The sequence below is a fragment of the Peromyscus maniculatus genome, chromosome 1, assembly GCF_049852395.1.
Source record: "Peromyscus maniculatus bairdii isolate BWxNUB_F1_BW_parent chromosome 1, HU_Pman_BW_mat_3.1, whole genome shotgun sequence".
NCBI lineage: Eukaryota > Metazoa > Chordata > Mammalia > Rodentia > Cricetidae > Peromyscus > Peromyscus maniculatus.
In genome coordinates this window covers 146607390-146633714 of record NC_134852.1, presented here as the reverse complement: position 1 = coordinate 146633714, position 26325 = coordinate 146607390, and the positions used below count along the sequence as shown (strand labels likewise).

Genomic DNA, 26325 nt, shown 5'->3' with positions numbered 1-26325 from the left:
TATTAGTGAACACAAAAGTCCACACAGCGTACTGTAGTTTTCTAACACAACAAAAACACATCTAGTAACTTTTCCGAGTTCCCCTATTAATAAATGGCACTGTCAGGCAGATGGATAATGAGTGTGGTGCTACATGAAGCATTCTTTCCTAGGTGTCGACCAGTCCCTCTCTTTCTAATTATAACTAATTTATCACTCCTACGTGTATATACTTGTACTTTGTCTTTCCTAATTGCTTTAGTAAATGGTTTACCTATTTGTCAATTTCCTCGTTTCAGGATTAGTTAGATATGCTTTCTTTGCCAGCTTTATCCCAATTCCGTCATTTTTCTGATTTTCTAATTCCTTAATTTCTCTTTTTTTCCATCATTAATTTTATCCTGCTGCTTTCTTTAAATAATAAGTAACAGTTTCTTGACTTCACTATCACTCAGTTACTTTTAATTATTTTTAGACTGGTACAAGTAAAAGAATCAAAAGTACCGCACATCCCTGAATAGAGCTCAGGGTGTGCCTGGTGATTTCAGGATGCTGTATTCTTCTTATGCATGCACACGACTGTAGTTCATCTTTCTTCATGGACCAGTGAGACACTTAAGAGATCATTCATTCTTTCGTTTTAATTTTCCAATGAGTGTTTTCTTTCTTTGCTTATGTCTATTTTTCTCATTTAGAGCTGGAACTATGACTAGAAAATGGCACCTTCTAACCATCAAGTTCACTCTCCCAGCCTTCCCACTGCACTGAGTTCTCTCCTAGAGTACAGAGTTTGGTGCCTAGGTTTACTGATTTGTATTTTTGCTAATTATAGTATTTATTTTTTTTACCATTTTAGATCTATTTATATGGCCAGGAGAGCAAATGTTTAATGCTAGATTTGAATTCATAATCTACGTTGTTTGTGCATATCTAACTATTCAATATTTGTCTCAGATAGATTCAAAATAAAGAACAGATTGTTTATTTGTAGTTTGTCTTTAGACTATACCTGGGTTTTCTGCCCATAAATTGAGAGTATTGTTTTTCCTAACAGGTGCTTAACTGTTTTGCATTTATTTTTCTTATCTATCTGTTCATTTAATTTTAAAATCCCATGTGTATGAATTTCTGCTGTGTGTATGTAAAAATGCTACATGTGTGGCTGGTGCTAGAAGGGGGTATTGGATCCCCTGAAACCAGAGTCACAGAAGGTAGTGACCCCATTACAGGTGCTGGGGGCTTTAAGAAGCAAGTGCTCTTAACCACTGAGGCATCTTCCAGAAATCAGGATTTCTCCTCCCTTTTTGAGACCATTTCCATTGCCTCCAGTATTGGTGCTGTTTTATTGTTTTCACGTGGTCTAAGTATATCTTCTAGTTTTTCAGTACCTTTCTTTATGCCAACATATATGACTTCTACATTTTGTTAATGATCAGTTTGAGACTTGAGATGACGTGTGTTGATACCTATTTCTACTTATCAACATCAACAATAAATACTTACTCCATCTGCAGAGCTGAGGCACTGCCCACCCACGCTTCACTCACATCGCCCTGCTCTGCTGTCAAGCCACTGCCCCCAAGGTTTGCAATGACATCATCATGTTTACCTGTTATGTCATTTTCCTCTTGAGGACCACAGCATTTAAACTGAGTTTATAACCCCACAGGAGCTCTTAATATTTGATTTTATATTTTTAAAGCCTTGGTTCTTATTGCCCATCCCTTTCTGCGGTGACTCACTCTGTTTAGGAGAGTTGTTTTGTTTTTAACATTACTTATTAAATGAGATTACCTCTTGGAGTCAAATTTCCAGAATTGTTTACTCTGTAAATATTTATTGAATCAATAATTAATTTATCCACCTCAAGAGTTCATACATATTTAAGCATTTTTCATACATAAACAGTATGTCTGGGATTAACATTTGGGGCCCAGATGCCATTTTTCTGGAAATATTGAGTGTTCTCTCCATTGTGGGCTGGTGTCTAATTGCGATGAGACACCCCAGGGCAACCCTGTTCTTTTGTGTGTAGAGACAGTTGTTGTTGCTTCCTTTGTTGGAAAACAAATTCCCCAAATGCAACCTCTTCTTTCTCCTCCTCCCTATCTCCCCTTCTCCCTCTCCTTCTCTCTCAATATTTATGAAAATCTGTCTCACATAGCGAGTTTGTGGACTTGACCATGTCTTTGGACCATCACCATTGCCAGCTTCTTTCATTACATACATGGGGATATTTTATGTGTATGGCTGTTTTGTCTGTTTGTATGTCTGTGTACCACTTGCATACAGTGCCTATGGAGGCCAGAAAAGATTGTCAGACCCCCTGGAATTGTAGTTATTTTTATTTGTATGTATGTAACTGTTCTAACGTGTCTGTGAACCATGTGTGTGCAGTACCCATGGGGGCCAGAAGGGGGCATCAAATCTACTGCAATTGGAGTTATGGGCAGTCGTGAGCCACCATGTGGATGCTGGGAACCAAACCTGTGTCCTCTGGAAAAAGTAGCCAGTGCTCTTAATCACCAGACCATCTTGGCAGTTCCTCAGAAATTGATTTTAATCTGTATTGCACACTGTTCAGGCTTTCCTTCATTTGTTTATTTGATCACTGTCTAATTTCTTTGTCTTTTGTTTTGTGTGTAGTTGTGTGTACCATGCTCCTATATGCAAAGGGTAGAGGAAGACATGGGGTGTTCTCTTCTATTACTCCCATCTTATTTTGTTCAATGGGGTCTCTCACTAAACCTGAAGCTCTCCGTTTTGAGTAGGCTGGCTGGCTGGCTAATGAGCTCCCAAGATCCCCCACCTCTGTCCCCCAGTGCTGAGGTTACAGGTATGTGCACTTACTGTGCCTGGGTTTTTCGTGGATGCAGAGATTCACACTCAGGTCTTGTTGCTTGTAGAACAAACACTCTTCCCTACTGAACCATCTCCCCAGATCGCGTTGTTTTATTCATCTCCCTGAAAACTCACAACTATAGATGTCATCCATGTATCTCCATTCATTGAACTACAGACTATTTTCAGTGCAAAATTCCAACACTGACCTCACTCCATTTGACAGCTACATAAATAACCACCTTGAATAAGAACATCCTGTCTGGTGATGGTGACCATGCAGTCTCGTGGAGCTGCTTTAATCTGCCTCTTCTACATCCTGAGCCCAGAGCCCTTCCCCTCTGGGTTTTTTTTGTTTGTTTTGTTTTTTGTTTTTTGTTTTTGTTTTTGTTTTTTCCTCATAACCATTCTGCTGCTTGAGAGAGCTTGCTAGGACAGTTAGGACTGTGGCCAAAGGCTGTGCTGGTGGGACAACGTTGTGAATTCCTCAACAGCCTTGGCCCTGGAGTCAGGTTCTCCAAGCCAGACTAAACTTATTTTAACCAGGGTGCTGTGCCCTTACTTCTGCGTTATTCCTGTTTGGTGAAAAGCTTTGTTAAGGGCAGGCACTCTGTCTAGGCTACTTTGGTGTGTTGGTGCTGTCATGGTGCGCGGATTTCCAGGCAGTCTGTGTGGGCTGCTTAGCCTCCGCCCAGGCGCTTACTGCCTGGTTGCTTCTCACTAGGGTCGAGACCAGTGCAGGGACACCACAGCAGACAAGACGGTCACACAATGGCTCTGACAAACCCAACTGACTGAAAATAAACAGCTGGAAACCTTTCTCCTCTTCCAGTTAAATCTAGACCGTCATCCCTTTCAGGAGGCTTGCCTAGTGTCTGCAGGAGGAGACTAGCTGGCCCAGCAGGGAGCAGGGGTGGCTGGGAACTCTAATCCAGTCATGTTCTAGCAAGTTCTCCTGACTCACCCTTCCCTGGGCTGTGCAGGTTATCCTGGATTACCACAGGAAAAGCGCAACTTTGTCATAAGAGAAGAAATATCTCCATTTCCACATCTTTCATTTCCCGAGTGAGATCAAAGCCGTCATTGTAAGCCCTCGATCCTAGAGGAGCCAGAATATGAAAGACCTTGAGTCATGTGTGGTCATTGACCTTCACAGAGGCACCCAGTCAGCCATGTGAAAAGGAGGGTGGCAACGGCAGACATGGAGCAGGTGGGGGGTTGGGGGGGCCTTGATCATTCTTGCTTAAGTGTTCATCTTGAGGAATGGGGCTATCAGACTAGTCTCGGCTGAGAGGAGTCAGTGGCCGCTCACTCACCAGAGGGCCTCAAGATGGGGGGAAGTCAAGGACCCTCAGAACATTCCATTGGTCAGCAGCCCACCCCACAGGATGGAAACTGTCCCAATAAGCAAGTCTACACTTTGAAGTTGAAGGAGATGGCCAGGTCTCCCTACCAGCCTGTCGGTGGTCATGACATTGAATCAGAGTCTGCCTGAAGAGGAGCAGAAGCAGAAAGAAGACATGTCTCGGGCTGGAGAGATGGCTCAGCCGTTAAAGGCTAGGCTCACAACCAAAAATATAAGAAAACATGTCTCCTGCTTTTCTTTCCCTGTCTTGAGAGTTCAGTGGGGACAGCTGGAGAGCTTAAGTTTACTATTAGAGATCATCCCTAGCAGAGTGGCTAGGGAACTTCTGGAGAAGATTTAGAGTTTTTAAACTCTTGCCTCTCCTTGTATTGGTGTGTGTGTGTGTGTGTGTGTGTGTGTGTGTGTGTGTGTGTGTGTGTTGTGGGTGTGTGAGGGCATGTGAATATTTGTGCATATGTATGTGCTGTGTGTATGTATGTGTTTGTAAGAGCACCAGTGTATGTGTTGTAGTGGTGTATGCTGTGTGTATATGAATGTACGTTGTATGTGTTATGTATGTGGCTGGCTGGAGGCCAGCCTGCGAGTGTTAAAGTGACATGTGACCCTCCCTACTCTTTGGTCCAGAGAAACCTCGTCTTTCTGCTGGTGGCAGGCATGCATCTGGGCTTTGCTGGAGTCCCACACCAGAGTCTTTCTCGACCCTCAACTCCCTTGCCATCCACTGGTCACACTCCCTGTGTCTCCTGAGCATTACGAGGTAGGCTTGTGGGCACTTCAGGGTCCTGAATACCCTCTGCATGGATACTGCATTCCTCCATAGTTCCCTCATTCACCATGTTGCCAGCCTCTTAACAGCGTGAAGCCTTTCCCAGGGAGGACCAGCACTGTGGGCCATGAGAGAACTCTCTAGAATGTCACCCCATTCCCACAGGCACCATACTGCCACAACTGCATGCTAGGTCACGCAGGGGAAGAAGCCAGGTGCTTCTCCTTCCTCTATCTGCCTCCCTAACACCCCAGCCCAGAGAAGGTACCTGTTTGGAGTTACAGACTCAAAGATTTCAGCATCCTGGGGAGAAGTTGCTCCAGGACACTAGTCAACTCCAGAATGTGGAGCAAACCACTAAGTAGCACTTCCCATGGCTTCTGTATCAGCTTCAGCCTCTAAGTTCCTGCCTTGAGTTTCTACCCTGACTTCCCATAGTGATGAACAGTGATATGGAAGTAGAAGCTGAAATAAACCCTTTCCTCCTCCAGTTGCTTTAGGTAATGGTGTTTATCACAGCAATAGAAAGCCCGCTAAGACACCAGGGAATCACAAATCCTATTTGCCAGTCAAAACTGAAAAATGACTTTCTGTTCCTTCTGGTCTCTCCGTGTGCGCATCCCCCAGAGCCCTAAAACCCTTGCTTTAAAAAGGAAGGAGCCAGAGACTCCAGGATTTACAGGTTATGAAAATACATCTGAAAACACACTTTTAAAATATGGTCCCTGTTGTGTAACTAGGGTGTAGGTGTTGGTGAGTGGTACTGGTCCCTCTGTTCCTGGGTTGTTTGGTTTTCTTGGTCTAAGCTGACAGTTTACGGGGAGCTACCTAGCCACTGGGCAGCTCAACGATGCTCTTGCATGAATAAGCCTAAGAAATATTGGAAGGAAGTGGTGGGGGAGAAAGGAATCCCTAAGACCCTGACATTTATGACTATGCAGAAACATGCAGGCTGTGGTTTATAACTCCAGATGACCAGAGCTAGCTGGTTCCTGCTCTGCGTCTCTGCCCCTGGAAGCCAAGCTGAAGGGGCCACCTCGTGTTTTCAGGGCTACAAAGCCTGCTGGGGAGTCCTAACAGCAGGCCCCAGGGGCAGAGCCTTGGCAGACACAGGTGAGCTGTGAATCTCTGTGGTGAGCCTGGTCCTCAGGGAAGGAGTCGGGGACACAGAGCAAAATTGTTATCAATGAGGTTCACAGGAAAACCCAACTTTTCAGCTTGAGAAATACATTTGAGAGTCAGAAAGAAGATAATTTAGAAAATCCATCTAACACACACTCATCCACACGAACACACAGCAGCCCTCACGTATAGAACACGTGAAAACAGCAAACAGCATCTAAAGCGTTATATCTTCAGCTGTCTAAATGATTTTTGTACCCATCAGCTACTAAGAGTTTTAATTATTGAAATAACATTCATTTTCTTCTTACTAAATGAAGTTCTCTGGTTTTCTAAACACTTCATGGGATGGGAGAGCCTGATGGATTTGCTTTGATGATAATGCTATTTCTATTCTGTTTGGCCCCTAGAATAGCGTTTTGCAACAGCGAGCTGTGCCATGACTCCTTTGAGCAAGGGTTCTCGTTGCTCTAAACTGTTACCAAGGTCTGGTGGCGGTGCTTCCGTTGAAATGCAGTGTCTTCCATAAAGGACTTGGCACTTGTGAAGTTCTAAGCCAGAGGGGGTTAAACTAGACAAAGTTAGTTGTCCCTTTCAACAAAACCAAAGCCCAGGAGGTCTGAAGCTGTAATCCGCAGCCTCCAGTCCGGCCAACATGACTGACTGCAAGCAGCGCAGCTTCACACTGAGTGTGGCCAGCCGGGTTCTTTGATTCTCTGAATTCAGAAAGCTAAAACCCAAGCTATTCTTCATCTGCTAAATATCCCTAGGTTGCCTCTATTTTTGCCACCCCCTTCTTTTTACTTTCCTTCATTTGCCCTTTTTTTGTTTTGTTCTTATTGTCATGGGAGTTAGCTGGGACTGAAAAGGAAAATCACCGTTGTGTTTCATTCTGCAAATTTTTCGCCAGCCTGGTGGGATAGGGACGCCAGCTTATGGCCAGGAACAGCAGGCATTTGCAGCAAGGGCGGTGTGGCTGCAGAGATGAGGGGTTCTGCTCTGGTTCCTGAGAACGGGGCCTCGGAGGTGGCCAGTGCCCTAATCTACCTGTGCTGTCCCCAACCTGCAGATGTACCTGCCAACCTCTGTTTTGAGTCCTCAGTGCCACTCTAATGGCCTACTGTAGACTGCTCTGCAGCCTTCAACAGCGTGAAAGCTGGTAGGTGTGGCTGCTGCTGCCATGTGGCTCCAGCGTGGTCCCTCTCATATGTCCCCCTCTGCTGTGTCCTTCCCATATGAAAAGCCCTTCCACATTCAGGGGCTCCTTAAGTGGCACAAACAACCACCTGAGGTACCTGTCGATGCCACCCTGACTCTCGTGCTCTGACCGCCAGCCAGGTTTACCAGATGCCCCCAGAGCCCCGCACAGCTACAACTCTTGCTGTGTCTGAAGGACGGCACGCCTTGCCTTAGGGTGCCAGCTTGCAGTTCTGTGACACCCTTCGGACCCACTTGGCCCTCATCCCATTCTTCCTCACACCAGGCCCCATCTCGGCATGGTGCAGGCCAACCATCAACAACAGCTCTGTTTGTGCCAGGAGGCCAAATTAATTAGATCACCAATTAGTGGCAAACAGCAAGCTCCCTCCCTTAGCCTGGGTCTTGTCTTCTGCTCCTGTGACCATGTGTGATTGAAAAATCACAGGCCACGGGATGCAGTGGGCATGACAGGTGACAGAACCTTTCCTTGGGTCCACACTGCACTCCTCATGTCCCCACTTGTCATGTCTTTCCTGTGCCTTGTGGGTGCCCTTTGAAACACGGTATCAACCTGCCAGGCCTCTGTGCTTTCTGTTCTTCTTGATGGGCACGTTCTGACCTACGGGCAATCACACTTTCGTTTCGTTGAAACTCTTTGAGGGTTGTAGTTTACTTCAAGGTGAATCAGTCACTTGGCTACAAGGACTGCTATTGGATGCTCCCTGAAGAACACTGATGCTGCTATCTTTACTCAGGCCTGCCTGAGATGATAAAGATAGGGAGGACCTGGTGCAGGCCTGGCCTTCCAGGACAGGTAAATGGCACAATACATAGGCAAGTCGGGATGAAATAGAAGCTCACTGGATAGACTGTTTCAGAGGTGCCCCTGTGCGGTTAAGTTTCCTGCTCACCTCAGGGTCAGTATTCAAAGATAAGCCTTCCCAGGCACTGCCAGGCTAAGCAGCTTCACTGGCAAGTCCCATGTAAGCCACTCACTGCTTTGTCTGAACATACTTGGGGCACAGCTGTTCCCACTGAAGTTATGTGTAGGAATTTTAGGGCAGGAGGCATTCACAGCCTCCTTGTGTGCCCTGATGAATGCCAGGATGCAGAGCCATGGGAAGCCCCATCACCACCACAAAAGCCAGGCTCTAACTGCTGGCTAATTGGAGTTTATTTACAGCAAACTACAGCCTCCCTTCTTCCCAAATTGCCAGAGTCAGGTAGAGCTGATTGCATGCAGACAGAAGCAGTAAAGAGTGTGATGTGGTAGGTTCTTGGTGCTTTTGCACGGTATCAAGAAAACATTCTCCTAAACGTTTTCTGCAAAGGCAACAGCTCGAGAGGAATGCAGAGGCCCCAGCTAAGAACTGTGCCCAGACGGTTCCCTGGGGGCTGAGCACCCCAGAAGCTGATCTTGGTGTTTGGATTCTATAGGGAGAGAAACAAAGTTATTGCAACTTTATAAGCTTTCAGATGGAAGCACAGAATAATGGCTCACTGTAAAATGAAAACAACACTAATGATGGTGTTCATTAGCAAAACGTTATTTGCTGGACCCGCATTAGCAGCTATGGAATTGCAGGTGATAATAGGAACGTGAAATTAATTTCATTGAAGGAATTGAAGAATGATTTATTTACAGCGAACACCCATTCTGTGCGAAACTCCCCTGGCTCTATTAAACATAGCCAGAATGCACAGTTCAGAGCTAACAGTCAGTCAGAGATCTGGTTACTTGGAGTAGGGGTGTGTGTGTGTGTGTGTGTGTATGTGTGTGTGTGTGTGTGTGTGTGTGTGTGTGTGTGTGTGTGTGTATAAAAGCATACTTGGAGAACTCCATACATGTATAATGTATATGAGGAAGTAGGATCATATCTACCCCCACCAAAGAATAATTTTTTTAAAAAAAACCAACAAAACAAAACTCTCAAGCCCATGAAAAATAAAACATGGGAGAGGGGAAAGATACATGTTGGGGTCTGCAAAGTGCTCATCAGGTGAAGGGATCTGTCATGGAGTTTACTCCCTGAGGCTCACATGATGGAGGGAAAGCTGACTCCCACAGGTTGTCCTCTGACCTCCACACATGGACAGTGGCACATATACCTGTATACACGTGCAGGTGGGAAGATACACACACACACACATACGCACGCACGCACGCACGCACGCACACATACACATGCAATTAAATATAGGAACATAAAAATATAAAATAAAACACATAAAAATAAATTTTGTGACAAAAAAATAAAGCATACCTCCTATGCACATTTGATTGGCTGCACAATGGAAACATTTAAAATTTGAGAAATAATAGTTTTGGTGCCATGCCCATGCTCTGCTCACCCTGATGGTATTACACACACACACACACACACACACACACACACACACACACACACACGTATAATTTGTAACGCAGGATGTAAGCAAGACTATATGTAAACTGTGGTGGGCTTCTGTGTTTCTATACACGTCTGTAACCACAGCCGTGACCAAAGTAGCTTGCCAACTCTTTGAGAAAGTTCCCTGCTGTTCTAATTAATTCTGCACCTCAAAGAAGTATCATTCCGACTCTGGTGCACTGGGCTGACTCTGTCTCGATTTGAGTTTTATCTAGCAGAACCACCCTGTGTAGAGCTGTGTGTCTGGCTCCCTTTCCCCAGCACAGCATTTTTACAGTCCATCCATGTGTTGCTGCGGAGCGGTCTTTCTGGATTTGGCTCACTTCAGTCTGGACGCCATTTGCACTGATTCTGGATGTGGTTAGCTTTTTTTGACGTCTTAGTCATCTGAAGAAAGCAATCTCAATGACACGGCCTCTTTCTGATAAAGCCTAGCCAATTCTGTGTGGCAGGTGGTGTCAAGTCTTAGGACCGGAAAGGAGCAGAGGACAGAGTCCTAAGACACAGCCACAGCTGGGAGGCTTGGGTTCAGCCTGGTGGTGGCTCCACCTTTGGGCTCTAGGGAAGACAAAGGATGAAACGCCTTGGGGACTCCACAGGCAATCCGCAAGCACAGCCTCGGGGAACATGTTATGCAGGACCCTCTCGTTTTTAAACTCGGGCTGTGTCATGCACCCTATTTACCATTCATTTTCATTTGTAAGGTCAGCCCCCTGCTCTAGAAGCAAAGCCTTTTTTGTGAGTCTTCTGTAAGCACCCTGGGCTCTCAGGGACTCTCAGACCCGGGGCTCTGGACGCACCACACATCTGCCACAGAAAGAGTCCTTCTGATTATCTTAGGACGGATCTCTTGGGGCCACTCACAATGCCAGCTTCTTGCCTGTGTTTGTTTATTAATTAGTTGGTGGATTGGAAAATTGTTCCCCCTTTTTAGTTATTATTTATTTAGTTATCTAAATAAACAGTATTCTTAAATTTTTCCCTCAGGTAGACCCACTAACCCCACCTTGAATTTTTGCTAAATCGGTACAGTGACCAAATTTCTGAAAAGACCTGCACAGACAAGGCCCTGCTAGGAGCTTCCAAAGACTAGAAACCTAAGTCCAATCTTATTTCTGGGGAGAATGCTAGAAAGAAGAGAAGTCTCTCTGTGCCACAGTGAACACGTTCAAAGGGCTTTAAAGAAATGCCCATCAAGGACCAGCTGCAATGCCAAGCTGCTTTAAAAGTAGAAAATGCAGTTTCAAATCTATGAAGCCAGTTGAAAATCTTAAGAGGAAAATATGCCTGAGTCCCCTGAATGTTTCTCCCATCACGGGAGATGCTGGGATGCCACCCCCATCGTAAGAACAAGACAGTGTCCTAGTCCATGTACATCAGTCTCTGGTGGCTCAGGTAGTATTAGCATTGGGAAAGCTGAGTCAGGAAGATCATGAGTTCAAGGCCAGCCTGGCCTACTTAGATATTGTCTCAATAAATAAATATTAATAAAAAAGAACCCAACAAACAAGAACTATATAATCAAAAAAGGCCCAATGAAGCAATCTTCAAATTATAAGGCATATATGAGATATAGGAGACAGAAATCTATAATATAGTATAGGTTGAATATCCATGTAACACACTGTGAGTTAAATGGCTTCAGACATTTTCTAGAAAGTCTTTTATCCCAGTTAGAATGGAAATGATAGAATTTCTGTGTTTTATAAAGACAAATTAATGTGACTTCTCAGCAGTGATAATAAAATCAAGATGAGGGAGAGGCCACCTTCCTAAAAAGGGCTTGTTTCTGCTTGCTGCAAAAATGAAGAGCCCCTCTGTCCATGAGATTTTAGAAGGATTTTATTCTGAAAGGTCTCCTTTGATAAAGCACTAGACAAGGGTGTCCGGCAGCTACCTACCAGTGGTGGTAGGGCAGTCAACTTGGTGTGGGATCCCGGCAGACATGTTTGGATGAGTAGTGTAGGTAGACAACATTGAAGACACCCAAAAGGGAAGGCCATGAGATGATGGAGATACAGACTGGGATTTGTTGCCTAGGAGCCCAGGAACACATGGATTGCCAGAATCCACCAGAATCTAGGAGCACAGCACAGAGCACATGAATTTCTTCTCAGTGCCTCCAGGAAGAACTCGCATTGTGAATGCCTGGACTTTGGACCTCCGCCTTCCAGAACACAGAGATTATAAATCTTTTTTTAAGTCACTAAGATATCAGTGACATGTTATGCACTCATGAGAAATGACCACACCAATGATCCCTGATCACTGGGAATGCTTCAGTATCAGAGTCCAGACTGGGAGACCAGCTCCACAGAGAGCCCATCTCTGTCATGGTATCCTCGTCTCTGAGCATCTTTCTGCCACCTGACTGCTGACATCATAAATAGCAGGAAGGAAAAGGCAGGAGCAGCCAGAGCTCAAAGGTCATCACCCTGGTGTGGACAGATCCAAGCTGAGCCTTTTGTTCCAAGTTTTAGCAGCAGTGAAAGAACTCTGGGTCACAAATGTGACTCACCAAAGGAGACAGAAGGGCATATCAGGAACTGAACATGCATTGTGCCAGGCAGTTTTCATGTTGGGACATTTTATCCTCATGACTAACATCCATGTTAGGGATTAGTGGACTGAGATTGGGCAGATAAAATCATTGGCTGAGATGCCCAGCAGGAAAGTGGCTACGCAGATACCACATCCTGGAGAATCAGGAAATGGAAGGCTATGGTCACCATGAAGACTCCTGCTGTGCTGGCTTCTTCCGGGTCCATGCTCACTCCATCTGTTGTGGTTTGGAGTTCTCCTTCAACATTCCTGTAAAGGATGATAGCCAAGCCAGCAAAACACACACACACACACACACACACACACACACACACACACAAATCACAAGCTTTTGTGACTGGATATGTTGGTCTGTTTCCACACTGTGACAAAACTCCTAAGACAGTCAAATGAAAAGAGGAAAGTTTTGGGCTCAGGGTTTCAGAGAGTTCAACCCATGATGTCTGGCTCCATTGCCTTAGGCCCATCATGAGAAAGAAATATCATGTTCCATAGTAAAAGAAAGCTGCTCACCTCCAAGAAGTAAGCAAGCAGAGAGGGACCAAAACCAAGGTATGTCTTCCAGAGACATACCACCAATGACCTGCTTCCTCCAGTCAGGCCCTACCTCCTAGTTTTCACCTCCTCCTGCTAATGCCATCAAAGTATGAATCCACAAATGGATTAAACTGTTCATAACATGCCACTCTCATGACCCAATAACCTCTCAATAGCACTACCAGCTGGGAACTAAACTAACTACATACGAACCTTCTGGAATACACTTCCTATCCAAGCCCTAAGTAGAGTGACTGGAGCACTCTCAGACAGACACTTAGAATAATGTTTGAAAATGGGTCATCTCTGATCCCTGGGACTGTAGAGATGATGGCTCAACAGATAAGCAAACTTGGGCCACACACATGAGGACTGGAGTTCAGAGCTCAGGACCCATGTAACAAACCAGGCATCCCCACAAATGCCTGCAACCCCAGATTTGATGGGAGGTGGTGTAGCTAGAGTTTTCCTGCCTGACCCACAGTCAGGACAAATCTCTCTCACCCTCCAGTCCCACAGCTGCTCAGCCCCAAACAAGTAAACACAGAGACTTATATTGCTTACAAACTGTATGGCCCTGGCAGGCTTCTTGCTAACTGTTCTTATAGCTTAAATTAACCCATTTCTATAAATCTATACCTTGCCACGTGGCTCGTAGTTTACCAGCATCTTCACATGCTGCTTGTCATGGCGGCAGCTGGCAGTGTCTCTTTCTGCCTTCCTGTTCTTTTCTTTTCTCCTCTCTGTTAGTCCCACCTATACTTCCTGCCTAGCCACTGGCCAATCAGTGTTTTATTTATTGACCAATCAGAGCAATTTACATACAGAACATCCCACAGCAAGGTGGGGGTAAGAGGATTGTTGGGGCTTTCTGGATTCCGGCCTTTCCAGTACAGGAGCCACAAGTTCAGAGAGAGACCTTGCCTCAAAGGAATACATAGAGAGTGATTAAAAAAAAAAGGAGACCCCTGACACGCTCCTCTGATCTTGGAGAAGTGTGTCAAACATGCATTTATCACACACACACATACACACACACACACACACACACACACACACACACACACACAGGTATCAATCTGTGCATACACACATGGGTACACTCACACAAACATAGACAAATTAATTCATTAACTTGAATAACTTTTAAAGTTATATGGGCAGTAACGGTTATTTAGAAGAAACGTTGTCTTCAGTTGTGCAGCCTCTAGTCAGTTGCCTCCCCTCTTGTCAATAACCTCTCACCCACTGTGCAACCCTAATAAAATTCACTGCGCTCCCCCTACCCTCACCCCAAACAAGATGAAAACAGACGGGGAACTAACTGGTAAGAGAAAGGGAGAGGATAATGGGTGACCAATTCTGTCGAAGTGCATTACATTCATGCATGCAAATATAATAATAAAATGAATTCTTACTTGTAATTAGTAAAGGCTAATAAAACAATTTTAAAATTCTAAACTAATATTTTAAGATTTAACTGACCTCAAGGGTCAGATGAATGTTTTCTATATGACCCTTCTAGCCTCAGACATACATCAGAGATCACAAGAGCAGCCTGGGGGTTCACTCTGACAGTAGGCAAGACTGGGTGGGACAGTAGCTTCCTTTTCCACACACTGATCTAGCTCACCAAACTTCAGCCTTTATCGGCTTTGGCTTTCCTTCACCCCATTTTAAGACAGGTTAAAGAAGCTACAGAGACAAAGAGTGGAGGTTGGCCATTGACCTTCATTGCAGAGTCCCCCAGAGAGACTTTATTAGGGACTTGGCCTGGTCCCAGCATGGAATACTAACAAATCCAGCTTCAGAGGGCAAGCAGAATCCAAGACACAGCTCTGTGCCCAACAGCAGGAATTGTAACTCAGGTTAGGGAAATAAAGAATTTTAAAGAAAGAGAAACAGAACTGGGTGAACAGAATGTTCCAGGCTAAGCCTTCTAAATTCCTGAATTAAAACTCTCCAGGAGGTGGAGGCTGGGCAGGGAGCTGGGCTTAGGGGGCGGCCAGGGGAGCGCAGACTATTGCAAGCTCTCTGAGAAAGCAGACAAGGTTTTAGGGAAGCCATGGAAACAAGTAAAGATGACCCAAAAGGTCAAAAGACAGCTCCCTGGGATGCCCATTCCATGACTTAAGCAGGTACAGAGAGAAGCTGCATCGACAGAATTACCTTACATCTTCTGGAACTTTCCACTAGTCACTTGTTATTCCCCAGAGTTTCCTTGCTGGACTCATTAAGGGAGGCATCTAAGATGAAAGGTGTCATTGATTGAGTTTCTGAATAAACGAATGCATTAATATTTTACTAATAACGATTAAAATCATCTAGGACAACCTCATTATACTGGGTTCAGCCCTATACCAAGCAACAAAATGATGAGGAGTTATTGAGTTCCAATTGCACATGGAAGCATAAAGTCTCTGATGTGGCAATAATTCCAGACAGGGAGCCTGAGTCCTCAGTGTTGAGTTCCTTAGAAGCTAAGCAATCATCAAGCCCTAGCCAAGGCAGGCAGGTCAGATGGAGGAGGCTGGATTATTTCTATCAGATGAGCAAGGACATCTCTCCTGTCCTCTGCAGAGCAGACTTCCCAAGAGCTAGAGATGTCCTGGGCAGGGTGAGCTGCCTCAGTTTCCCCCAGGTCCTGAAACTCCAATGCAATCTGCTCTGTTTGCGTCTACTGCAGCTACAGGAAAAGCCGCAGTGAAACCAGAGCCCTGTCAGCTTTCAAGGCATCACAGCCATGTCCCTCTCTTTCAAGGCCTGCCCTGTCTTCCTGTTCTGTCTGGCCCAGGTCACTGGTGAAGTCTCTCTTTAGATCTAGAGAGACCAGCAGCACACCAGGCCTGGAAGCCTGCCTTTGAAATGCCTCCAGCCAGGCCAGGGGAGGAAGTGTCAGATTCTTCACCAGAAACCTATTTGCATGTGCTGTAAAACTCAAGTCAAGAGCCAGACTTGCAGGGCTTTAAATATGAGCCCTGCTGCACAGGAGTCAATAGTGGCTCCCATGCTCGAGGAGAGCCCAATCCTAAAGTCGCCCTCCTCCTAAATAGCCCTGTTCACCTACCCTTTCGTAAAGTAACAGGTACTGGATTTATTCTCAGTATCAAAAGTGAAACAAGATTTTAGAGACACAAGCTCCCTCCGTGCTGTGCTGGAAGGCTGACTTCAGCTCTTAAAATGCTGTGTCCCTTGCTTCAAAAAATAGAATTCTTGTACCACCTCCTCTGTCGCCGAGTTACACAACACACTTCGAATACTGCTGGGTCTTGGTGGAAAAGCAGGCCACCACAGCTACAAAATTCTGAGCTTACCTGGGGCCTTGCTCGGGCATCTGGGAGTGGAGACAGGCCCATGTCCTGCGCTCTAAGAGGCTGCCTCTCCCTGGGACCCGTGGTTGCTGTCACTTTCTCTTTGCTCTCGTGGTCTCTAACTTTGCTTAATGACCTTGTTCTCTGGGACTTAGTGTTTCTCCAGCAGAGAATCAGGCCCAGCTCTTCACGGTTGGAGTTGGGGGATTTGATCTCTGGCTGAGACCCCAGAGTGCAAGGACCGAATCACGTGGGCTGTGATGGGACCAAACGTTCAGTCCATTTTTTTTCTAAATGGATGTTCAATATTTTAAGTGGCACACCAGTTACTCTTGGGTATTCTTATCCAGCTCACTCCATCAGCTTCAATAAACGCCAAATTAAAAAGAAAAAAAAAAGCAAGCAAGCATGTTCTTTCGTGTGTGTGTGTATGTGTGTGTGTGTGTGTGTGTGTGTGTGTGTGTGTGTGTGTGTGTATGCGCGCGAGCACGTGTATGGGCATATGCCCATGTGCACTGTGCATTATAGAATTGAAACTCGGGGGTGAAGAACAAAAGAAACTAACAAAGCAAGGAGACAGAAGGCACTGGAGCTAATTCAGGCACCCTCCTGGTCTTCATGATAACCAGATGCCCAGGGAAGGAGACGTCTTATCTTCTTTGAAAACGTTTGATTCTCCTGAGTTTTACCTTCATGTTTTCTGTATCTTTGTCATAGGCAGACCCTCAAAGGTAGGTGTCCTAACCTCTGAATCTACTGACTTACTTGCTAAGGTGACTAAGTTGAGGACACTGGGGTGGAAGACAATTCTGAGTGGTCTAGGGACCCAATGTCATCACAAGGGTCCTTATAAGTACAGGGGGCCAAGCGAAAGAAACACAGGAAAGACTGAGGCAGGTCATGGAGCAGAGGGGTGCAGGCACCTTCCAGGAGCTGGCCAAGGCAAGGGGAGGATTCTCTCCAGAGCCTGGAGAAGAAGCAGAGCCCTCCTGACACTTGACAGGAAGAGAAGTTCTAGACTTTCCCTCAGAACCGGAAGTTGACAATGTGCAAGTTCCTCAGCTACTGTACTTGTGAGGTCAGCAAACAGTTGCCTGTGCCCCCTGCTCTGAGTCACAGCCTTGAGGCAACCAGGGCTGAGCCAGGCATCAGGTGTGAGAGACCAGCTCTGAGGTGTGGTAACCAGGAAAGGACACAGTCTGGGCTGGGGGTAGGATTCTAAGTTCCTGAAACCAGGAGTTAGCTTGGTCATCCTTGTGTTCACCATATCAGAAGTGTCCTTATAAGGACTACGTGTGATGATATTTGGTCCCCAATCGACCCAGAATTATCTCCACACCAATATCCTCAGCTTCGTCACCTTAATAATTAAGACTCTAGATTAAAAGGTTAGGACATCCACCTTTAAGGGTCTACAATCCTTGGAAAAATAGAGAAAGGTCTCACAATGCACACAGGACATCAGTCAAGAGGGCAATACCTTATAAGAGACCAGGGTGCATCTGCAAGTCCTGTGTCCCACACACCGGACATGTTAGTGTGGGGTCCCATAGTCCCACAGCTGATCCCAGGGTCATGCACCCTGGACATGGCTCAGGCACTGGCTCAGCATTTGTAGAAGGTCACCATCTTGTTCTAGCTGAGGGCAGCCATCTTGACTGGACATGACCTTCCCTGGAACCGTCCCTGCCTTCCAACTGACTCACAGAGGGTGATCCTACTGCTGCTTCTGTACATGTCCGTCCATCCCCCACTCAGTCACAAGACTCACAAATGGCAGCACCAGAGACAAAGCTCTCAGCCCCCAAGAGATTCCAACTGTCCAGGCCTGGGCTGGGTTCCAGGATCAACCCAGGGGCTTCTTTGACCAGGACCAAATATGTTCTCCAGATCTGTCTGAGCATAACTTCAGAGAAAGGACAGCCCTGTTGAGAGGGCAGAATAAAGGCGAAGCAGTGGCCTCCTGACATCCAGGTCTCTTGGCAGAATGAAGAGTTGTGGGAAGAACGAGAGAACGAACTTCCTCAGAGCATCCAGGGCACAGTCAGGAGCCAAGGCTCAGAGACTTCGCGTGAGAAAGCCTCCTGTGAACAGGCTTCACACATGCCCCTATGTGGCTTTCCCTCACGCCTGGCTCCACCTCACTTATACTTCCTCTTATCATGGTTTTTCTGATAAAGGCAAGTCTAACAGTGCCATCTAGCTCTTTGGCCCAAAGATCAGCCGTTAGTCTAGATTTGTTGGGTCAGCTAGGGACCTATTGGAGAAGCCAGGTAGGATGGATTCCTGGCTTATGCAAGCTCAGATCTATAAGCCAGCCCTAGACCATTGAGAAAAGATGGGGAAGAGAGGAGTGCAGAAGGAACAGGCAGGCAGCTCCGGGAGGGGGGGGGGGGCAGTGGTGTCCATACAAAGGAATTACAGTGATTTTTGTCTCGATCCTGTCCTGGTCTTATCCACAGCATAGTCATAACTACAGGAGATCCCATTCCTCACACCAGCAGTGGGACAGCAGAGGACCTCTACACCACACACACACACACACACACAGACAGACAGACAGACAGACAGACAGACACAGAGAGACAGAGACAGAGACAGAGAAATAGAAGAATGACCCACAGGCTCCCACATTCTGGACACAACAATGTCAGGGCAGGAAAATGGTACCTTCTTGCCCAAATGGTCAATCCTTGGTGGCAAGGGCACCCACTTGGAGCCTGAAAAAAGCCATTTATAGAACAGAGCTATGACCCCACTGAGGTCAGCCTTTGACTGAGCATCCCACAGCATCCAGTAAAAGCTCCATGGACACCACTGTCAAGTCTCCTTTGTCCCCATTTGGGCCTCAGATGGATTGCTTTTAAAGCGAGGGTCCAGATCCCAATCATGGTAGAATGAGAAGGATGGATTATGAGCAAGGGCCTCTGTCTCTATGGCAACAACCAAATATTTGGATCTAAAACTAACCATGCTCCTACCTCTGTGAGAATCTGCTTAAAATCTCAGAGGTGTGGGGTCTTCTAACCCCTGTTCACACCTCCCGGACCCATCTGGACATATGAAACAGTCTGGGAAGACTTCCTGCTCTTCCCCACATGTGGACACTACAGCGTGTGTGTTTTTGCATGAGTGTGTGCTTGAGCAATGGAGCTTGAGTGGGTGCACACATGTAGGTGCACCACCCACTCTGTCCCCCTTGCTGTGCTCAGGCTCCCCTGGAGACTTCAGCTATGTCCTCACAGATCAAACATCTGCTCAGGGCCCTGTCCCTGGAAAGACAGACTGGCGATGTCAAAGGTCACTGTGCATCTATGAAGCATGGCCACTGGTGAGTTTCAAGTAATGGAAAAGAGGAAGCACTGGTAGAGATTTGACCTCCCTGCCTAGAAACTAGTCCCTGTAGGGACTCAGGTGAACCTCATCTTCTGTAAGTACCTGCCCATCTTGGGCCACTCATGTAGCACTCAGATATGACACAGAACAATCTTTGTCATTTTTGAGGAACTTAGACCAAGGATAGGGGATGGATGCAGAAAGAGTTCTGTCAACAACAATGGGGGCAGTGGCCTTCTGAGTACCCATGTAGACAGAGTATTGTAGGCCCTATGTGTCAGTCAGTTCTCCATCACTGTGACGTAATACCCCAGACAATCAGCTTTCAAAGAAGAAATGTTTATTTCAGCTCTTGATTTTTGAGGTTTCAGTCCATGGTTTGAACCTTCTGTGACTCAGTTTCTTTCTTCATAGAGCAGAGCTTCAAAGACCTCGATAGATGGGGTGATGTGTGGGGAACTGAGCAGTGTCTTACTGGCTAGACAGCTCTCAAAAGAGGTTTTCACTCCAGCCCTCAGGCCTGGAGTCTTCCTCAAGGCATTTCAAAGAGGAATGGAACACCATCCTGTGCGCTATGCTAAGCCCATCCATGCAGACTTGGCACCTGAAACGGCTCCATCAAAATTGAGGTCAGAAACTGAAGCCTTGGAAACACAGGGGGGTTGGGAGAGATAGCAATGAAATCCAAAGAGCCTTCTCCTCCTGCAACAAAGGCCAGCAGTGCCAAGGGTGATTAGTGGTATAGATGATGCTGGGATGAGAAAGGGTAGAGAGGATGGGAAGGAATCCTGGAGGCTTCTGCCACATTCTTAGACAGATGAGGGGAGCCTGTACAGCATGCTCCGTGTGGTCCCAGTGTCTACAGGGGGTACATGGAGGAACCACGCAGCCAGATCTGGGTCCAGAGCTGGCCAAACCCAAGATTCACACTTAGAAGATGCCTATTCCTAATCCAGGAAGAGTTTCCACCTGTAAGTGCCCCTCTCTCCCAGACTCTAACCTACACCTTTAAATACACACCAAGAAAGACTCCAAGGTATGAATTGCAGCCCGGTGCATGTTCTCTCAGCCCATTGCCTAATGAGGAAAGAAGCCACCATACTGTGGTCCCTGTCCTGAGAACCTGGACAGCCTCCAAAGAGATATGACAGCTCAGGAATCCAGAATGAGGCATCTGAGTCTGACCAACATGAAGAAAGAATCCAAAGAGATCTGACAAACCCACAGCCCCAAAGACATTGTCTTAAACAACAGCTGAACAGCTCACTTTTTGTGCCAGTCACCTTGAAGCCCAAGAGAGCAGAAACCTCACCAGCCAGGTCCAGAAGGGAAGAGAAAGGAACACATAAACCAAGTAATTACCAGCAAAGAAAATGAACAGGCACTCTGCTAAATTTGCACTTGGCGGGAAGAATCAAAAGGGCCGCCTAGGGTAAAAATCCACAGTTAAAGTATGAGCGTAATTGATAAAAAAGAAGAAAAAAAAATCTCATGCAAACTTATCAGATAGATGGCAGTACCAGAGCTTACATTTTCCAGAAAGTTTTTTGTTTGTTTGTTTCCTGAAGAAGAAAACTTGCCACTAAACCAAGGGGTAGGGATTGAAAATGTGTCCTTCTCTATTTGTCCTCCTTTATAGCAGAAATGTCGCACTAGAAAGTCAGAGTCAGGAGAGTGCCATGCCCCTTCCCCCACCCAGTGTCTTCTTATCCTGGGTACATGTCAGGAACTCCTTTTACCAGTAGAGAATGTCTCAATGAACTAACTGTGAGCAGGCATCTTGATTCAGGTCTTATCACTCCCCACCCCCAAAGCTTGACATAAATTATCGAAGTACCCTTTGAACATTGGCCCATTAGATATATCAAACAGAATTTGGAATGCCCAGAAAAAGTGGGAAATTACCTAAGACCAAGCAAGGCTGGTGGAACTCGGTCTACATCTCTGCTCCGCTAGATGCTGTGCACTTAATCATGAAATTGCGTACTTAGATGGAGCTCGCCTCACACAGATGAGCGGAGGGACTGTTTTGTGAACATGAGATACAGATGCATCCAAAAACCTCCTGCCGGGTCCTCCAGGTATCCAGTACACGTCTCTAAACAGCAGCAATTGAATATTTTTGCTGGATCTTCCACTCTGTTCCAACCAATGGTGGGAACCCCCTGCTGTCTGCACAGTGCAAAAGGAAGCTGTCCCAGGTGAGCTGGCCCCACACTGCTCACAGCACATAGGCACAGAATTGATGTTGCCCTGTGGCTTATCCCGGAAGCTGATCTCTCAGGCAGAGACCAAGTTCTCATTGGCAGATTAATTCTCTCTTGCTCTGGGATAGCAGTTGGATGAGAACAGCCAAAGGAAATTGGCTTCTGTCCCACCAATTTCCTGTGAGGCTGACAGGCTCTGTTGCCTGGACAGTTCTCCAAGCTGGCGCCTCTTTGGGGAGGTGTTTGTGACCTCATAGACCATAGAGAGCTGTGGATGAAGTGAGAAGCTCAGAATCAGGACACAGTGGTCTTGGCAATATTCTCTGAAAAGGGAACAAGCTCGAGCATTTCCAAGGAGTATGCGTAGGAGCTATAGGTTTCTGTGCACATGACTGATCCTCAAGCCTACGGGACGTTAGAAATGGTTTCTGTTATCTGTGGGCCATACACTTGAATTACTGCAGGCCACACAGCATAGAGACATGGACTGGGAGAAGATAAGGATCCCTTCACCCCGTGGGGGAAAACTCCTCCACTTCCACACAGATCTGCAGGAGAACATCTACGTCACCTTGAGCCAGCTCCAAATGTAATGGATATGGAAGGAGCATACAGGAGTCTGGATGTGACATCACCAGTGCCCAGCATATCAAATGCCCACCCAGCTTTCTGCTGACAGTGGATGAGTGAGTAAAGGTTCTGATTTTGATTATCACAGTTGACAGATTACCCTTGCCCTTCTAGCCCGTCTCATGTTTAATCAACATGGATAACCAAATTACTTTTAATTTATTAATAGAATTAAATTATTAGCCGGCAAGATATCATCATCACACCACTATGGGAAATCTTTGACTGTCTCAAGCAATATGGTATGCAATTTAAAAGATGAATGGATTGTAAAACCTATATCTAGAAAGACATGTGCATCAACTACTTTCCAATGCACATGCTTCGCCCATTTTCACGAGGTGTACTTTGTCCCTTTCTTACTGACTTGCAGGACTCTTAGCATATTCTGGATGTTCATTCTTTGGAAATTATGTAATTCCTTATATTAGCTTTCCAGAGCAACTATAACAAAGTACCACAAACTAGATGTGTTAAAAAGCAGAAATTTAGCCGGGCGGTGGTGGCACACGCCTTTAATCCCAGCACTCGGGAGGCAGAGCCAGGCGGATCTCTGTGAGTTCGAGGCCAGCCTGGGCTACCAAGTGAGTTCCAGGAAAGGCGCAAAGCTACACAGAGAAACCCTGTCTCGAAAAACCAAAAAAAAAAAAAAAAAAAAAAAAAAAAAAGCAGAAATTTAACCGGATGTGGTAGCCCATGCCTTTTACAGCATCCCGGATGTTCAGAAGTTCTAACCCACGGTGTAAGCAGAGCCCTCGTCTCCCCAGAGACCCGGATGAACAGTCCTTGCCTCCTCTAGCTTCCAGCTAACCACATTTTCCTTGGCTGGTGGCAGTGTCACTCCAGTCTCTGCCTTACCTTTGTGTCCATGGCCCCTGTTTGTCAGGATGTGTCTGCTTTCAACCTCCTTGTCTAATCAGAACACCAGTTCTATTACGTTAGCACTCCAACGTGGGACCACACAACGACAAGCTATATCTGCAACCGATCCTTCTCCGCATGAATCCACGCTAGGGGAGCTGGACTCAGGACCTCAAATCTGTGTGAAAGGGACTTCAGTTAATTCATGAGAACTGTATGTCTCATCCACACAACTGCGGCTTCCCTTTTAAGCTTGCTTTATGGAACCTTTTGTCATAAACATTTTATTTTAATTCATTCATGTTTATTAATATGCTTTCATCACTAGGGTTTTTCTGTTGCATTTAGAAAGATTTTGTGATCTAGGTATCATAGGAACACTGGCCAACAGACATTAAAATAGAAATAAAGAGCCACAAATAGTCCAAAAATCAAACAAACAAAAAACACCACCACCACCACCAACAAAAACAAACAAACAAACAAAAACATAAATTGGGGCGCAAAGCTACACAGAGAAACCCTGTCTTGAAAAAAAAAAAAAACATAAATTGGGAACTGGAAGGTGGCTCAACAGTTAAAAGCACTGGATACTCCCACAGAGAAGAGTCCAATTCCTAGCAGCCAGCAGCCAGCACCCAAGTCCCAGGGGATCTGATGCCCTCTTCTGGCTTCCACAGGTATCAGGTGAAATGATGCGAAGACATATATATATATATATATATATATATATATATATATATATATATATATATGCAAAATACTCACACGCATAAAAGATAATAAATGCATACAAACATCAAAAGTTTTAATAACATAAAAATCTTCAAAACAACTATCCTGTTTACACCCATAGTTTGCAGAAACGCTTATTTCATATTTTATGTGAACATTTCCAGCAAACAGAAACAGGGGAAAGCCTCTAAGCTATGCATGCTTGGGAAAGCTCTAAAACCCCACCTGGTAGGGCTCCAGAGAGCTCACTGGTCAAGAATGTTTGCTATTCCTGCAGCTCAGCTCCCAGTACCCAGGTCTGGTGGCTCACAACAACCTGTAACACAAGCTTGAGGGGATCTGATGTTCTTCTCTGGTTGTTGTAGGCACAGTACTCATGCACACAAACATACACAGGCATACATATACAAAATTACAAATAAAAGTAAAATATCTTATAAACTACAATGTTGAAAACTACATTGTAAAAGAAGGAAATTAAACTGTCTTCTTTATTAACACAGATTCAAGATTCCTAGGTATAATCTGGGTGTGTCAGCTCTGTTTGCAATGCCAATCCTCAGGATTGCTTAGCGATGGAAGCCTGCCTTGGCCCCAGTACCAGACACTGTCAAAAAGGTAACAAAGTAATAATATAAATGAGTAGAAAGGAAGAAGGAAAAAGAAATTTAAGCATAATAGTTGCAAATAAAAGTTACACTATCCAAAGTTACCTTTGAATGTAGGATTTATCTTAGAGACACAAGGATAATTTATTTACTTCTTATCAAATTTGTTAATGTTATTTAGCTCACACACAAATTATTGAGGAGAAAAAAATCACATCCATATGATTATCTTACAGGGAATAGAAAATAAAATCCAACAAACTCTATGGCCTTTAAAAATGTAAGTTGTTAATAACCTGAAAACAGAATGCTTAACAAGCCACAAAGTCCTACAATGAAATAAATACATTAGCATATGAGGGGTGACGTTTTGTAGCTGGCCTTGGCCCCGACTCTGTAAGGAGCATGCCTTCTGTTTCCATTCTACACCAGGAGAGGGTCCGCACTTTGTCCAGTTTTCTCAGGAAATTAGAAACTGCCTCTTCAGAGTCACCATACGGTTTCCTCGCTGCTGCTGCTCCTGCTGCTGTACAGTGAGTCCCAGGCTGCTGGAGCCAGGCAAGGAAGAAGAACATGGCTGCCAGGAGGCGGCATCAGCATCAAGGTGTTACTGGAGCCTTCCCAGCTCCTCTGGATGCCCAGATCCTGGCACTGACTCATTCACTGTGACTGGTTGAGTGCCACCTCTGGGCCAGCCAGTGTATGACGAGCTGGAACATTTCAATTCTTCATGACCCCACTTGCCACTGAGAACAAAGTAAAGGATTTGTGAATGTGCGTGTATGTGTGTGTGTGTGTGTGTGTGTGTGTGTGTGTGTGTGTGCGCGCGCGCGCGCGCGCACGCACATGCATTTCTGTGGAATAGAGTTTAGGAAAAGAATCAGAAAAATAGCAGATTTGTTGATAAACCTGTTAAATAATTGTTGATAAATCTTAAATAAGTGAAAAAATTACACACACATACACATACACAAAGGAGTTTTCAAACTCAGTGTAACTTCAGTAAGAAAATTTAATACACTGGCCTGAAAATTTATATGTAAAAATCGACAGCTTTCCTGTAAATTAAATAAACACCTAATAAGACAACGAGGAAAATAATACTTGTAAATGTTAGCAAAAAAATTAACAACAACAAAAGGAACCCAAAATACTGGGGCATCAAAGAAATACGGAGAACATTTAAACACATTTTGCAATTGTCTAGAAGGGTTTGGTGCAGTGAAATGTGAGTTCCCTCGGACTCAGTCTAAAAGCCTTACAACCCCAATCAGAACCAATGAGGGGCTTGAGAAAAAGAAGATGAACCTTCTGGAGAGTCTAGCGAGTGGTCAAAGAACAAGAAAACCCAGGGATCCAGCCCGCTCAATGAAATAACAGATGTGAAAGCGAGCATGAGAGCCACAGAGATCCACGTCCTTCAGATGGGACCCGGAAGGGAGCGCAGACACGGGGCAGAGGCGCCCAAAGGCCGAGCATAAAATACGCCTGGGAATTTTAAATGTGATAAAGGTGGCCTTTCAGATACACAAGGAAAAGATCAAAGGGCAGACACTGGCATTTCTACCTTTTCTTTTCTCACCCAAATTATTTCCAGATAGATCAAACATGGAAATGTAAAATATCAAAGTAGAGAAATATTAAAAGTATAAGGATAGTATCTCTATTCTTAATATTATCTCCAAATGTATATGATGTAGGAACAGTAGTTCATCAAAAGTAAAAGAAAAAAGACATGTAAGCAAAAGGTATTTCGTTAAGGAAAAACTTTTGTAGCACATATGGCCCCAAACTGTAAATCAGTAGGGAAAAGAAAATAATGAAGAGGGAAAAAAAATGAGCAGCGGTAACGG

At 45.3% G+C, this 26325-nt stretch overlaps 2 long non-coding RNA genes across 2 annotated transcripts in view; one reads left to right on the top strand and one right to left on the bottom strand.

Annotated features, from left to right (window-relative positions):
* Positions 1-11509: 11509 nt before the first annotated feature.
* LOC102909112 (uncharacterized) lies at positions 11510-21841 on the bottom strand. Its single transcript, XR_013045732.1, has 2 exons — positions 21337-21841; positions 11510-15030 (listed from the first exon to the last, which is right to left on the bottom strand). It is a non-coding gene; the product is annotated as an uncharacterized LOC102909112 (long non-coding RNA).
* LOC121832400 (uncharacterized) overlaps positions 21341-26325 on the top strand; it is a 19110-nt gene continuing 14125 nt past the window's right edge. Inside the window, exon 1 of the long non-coding RNA XR_006076060.2 lies at positions 21341-22324. This is a non-coding gene — a long non-coding RNA (uncharacterized LOC121832400). The remainder of the gene's footprint in view (positions 22325-26325) is intronic.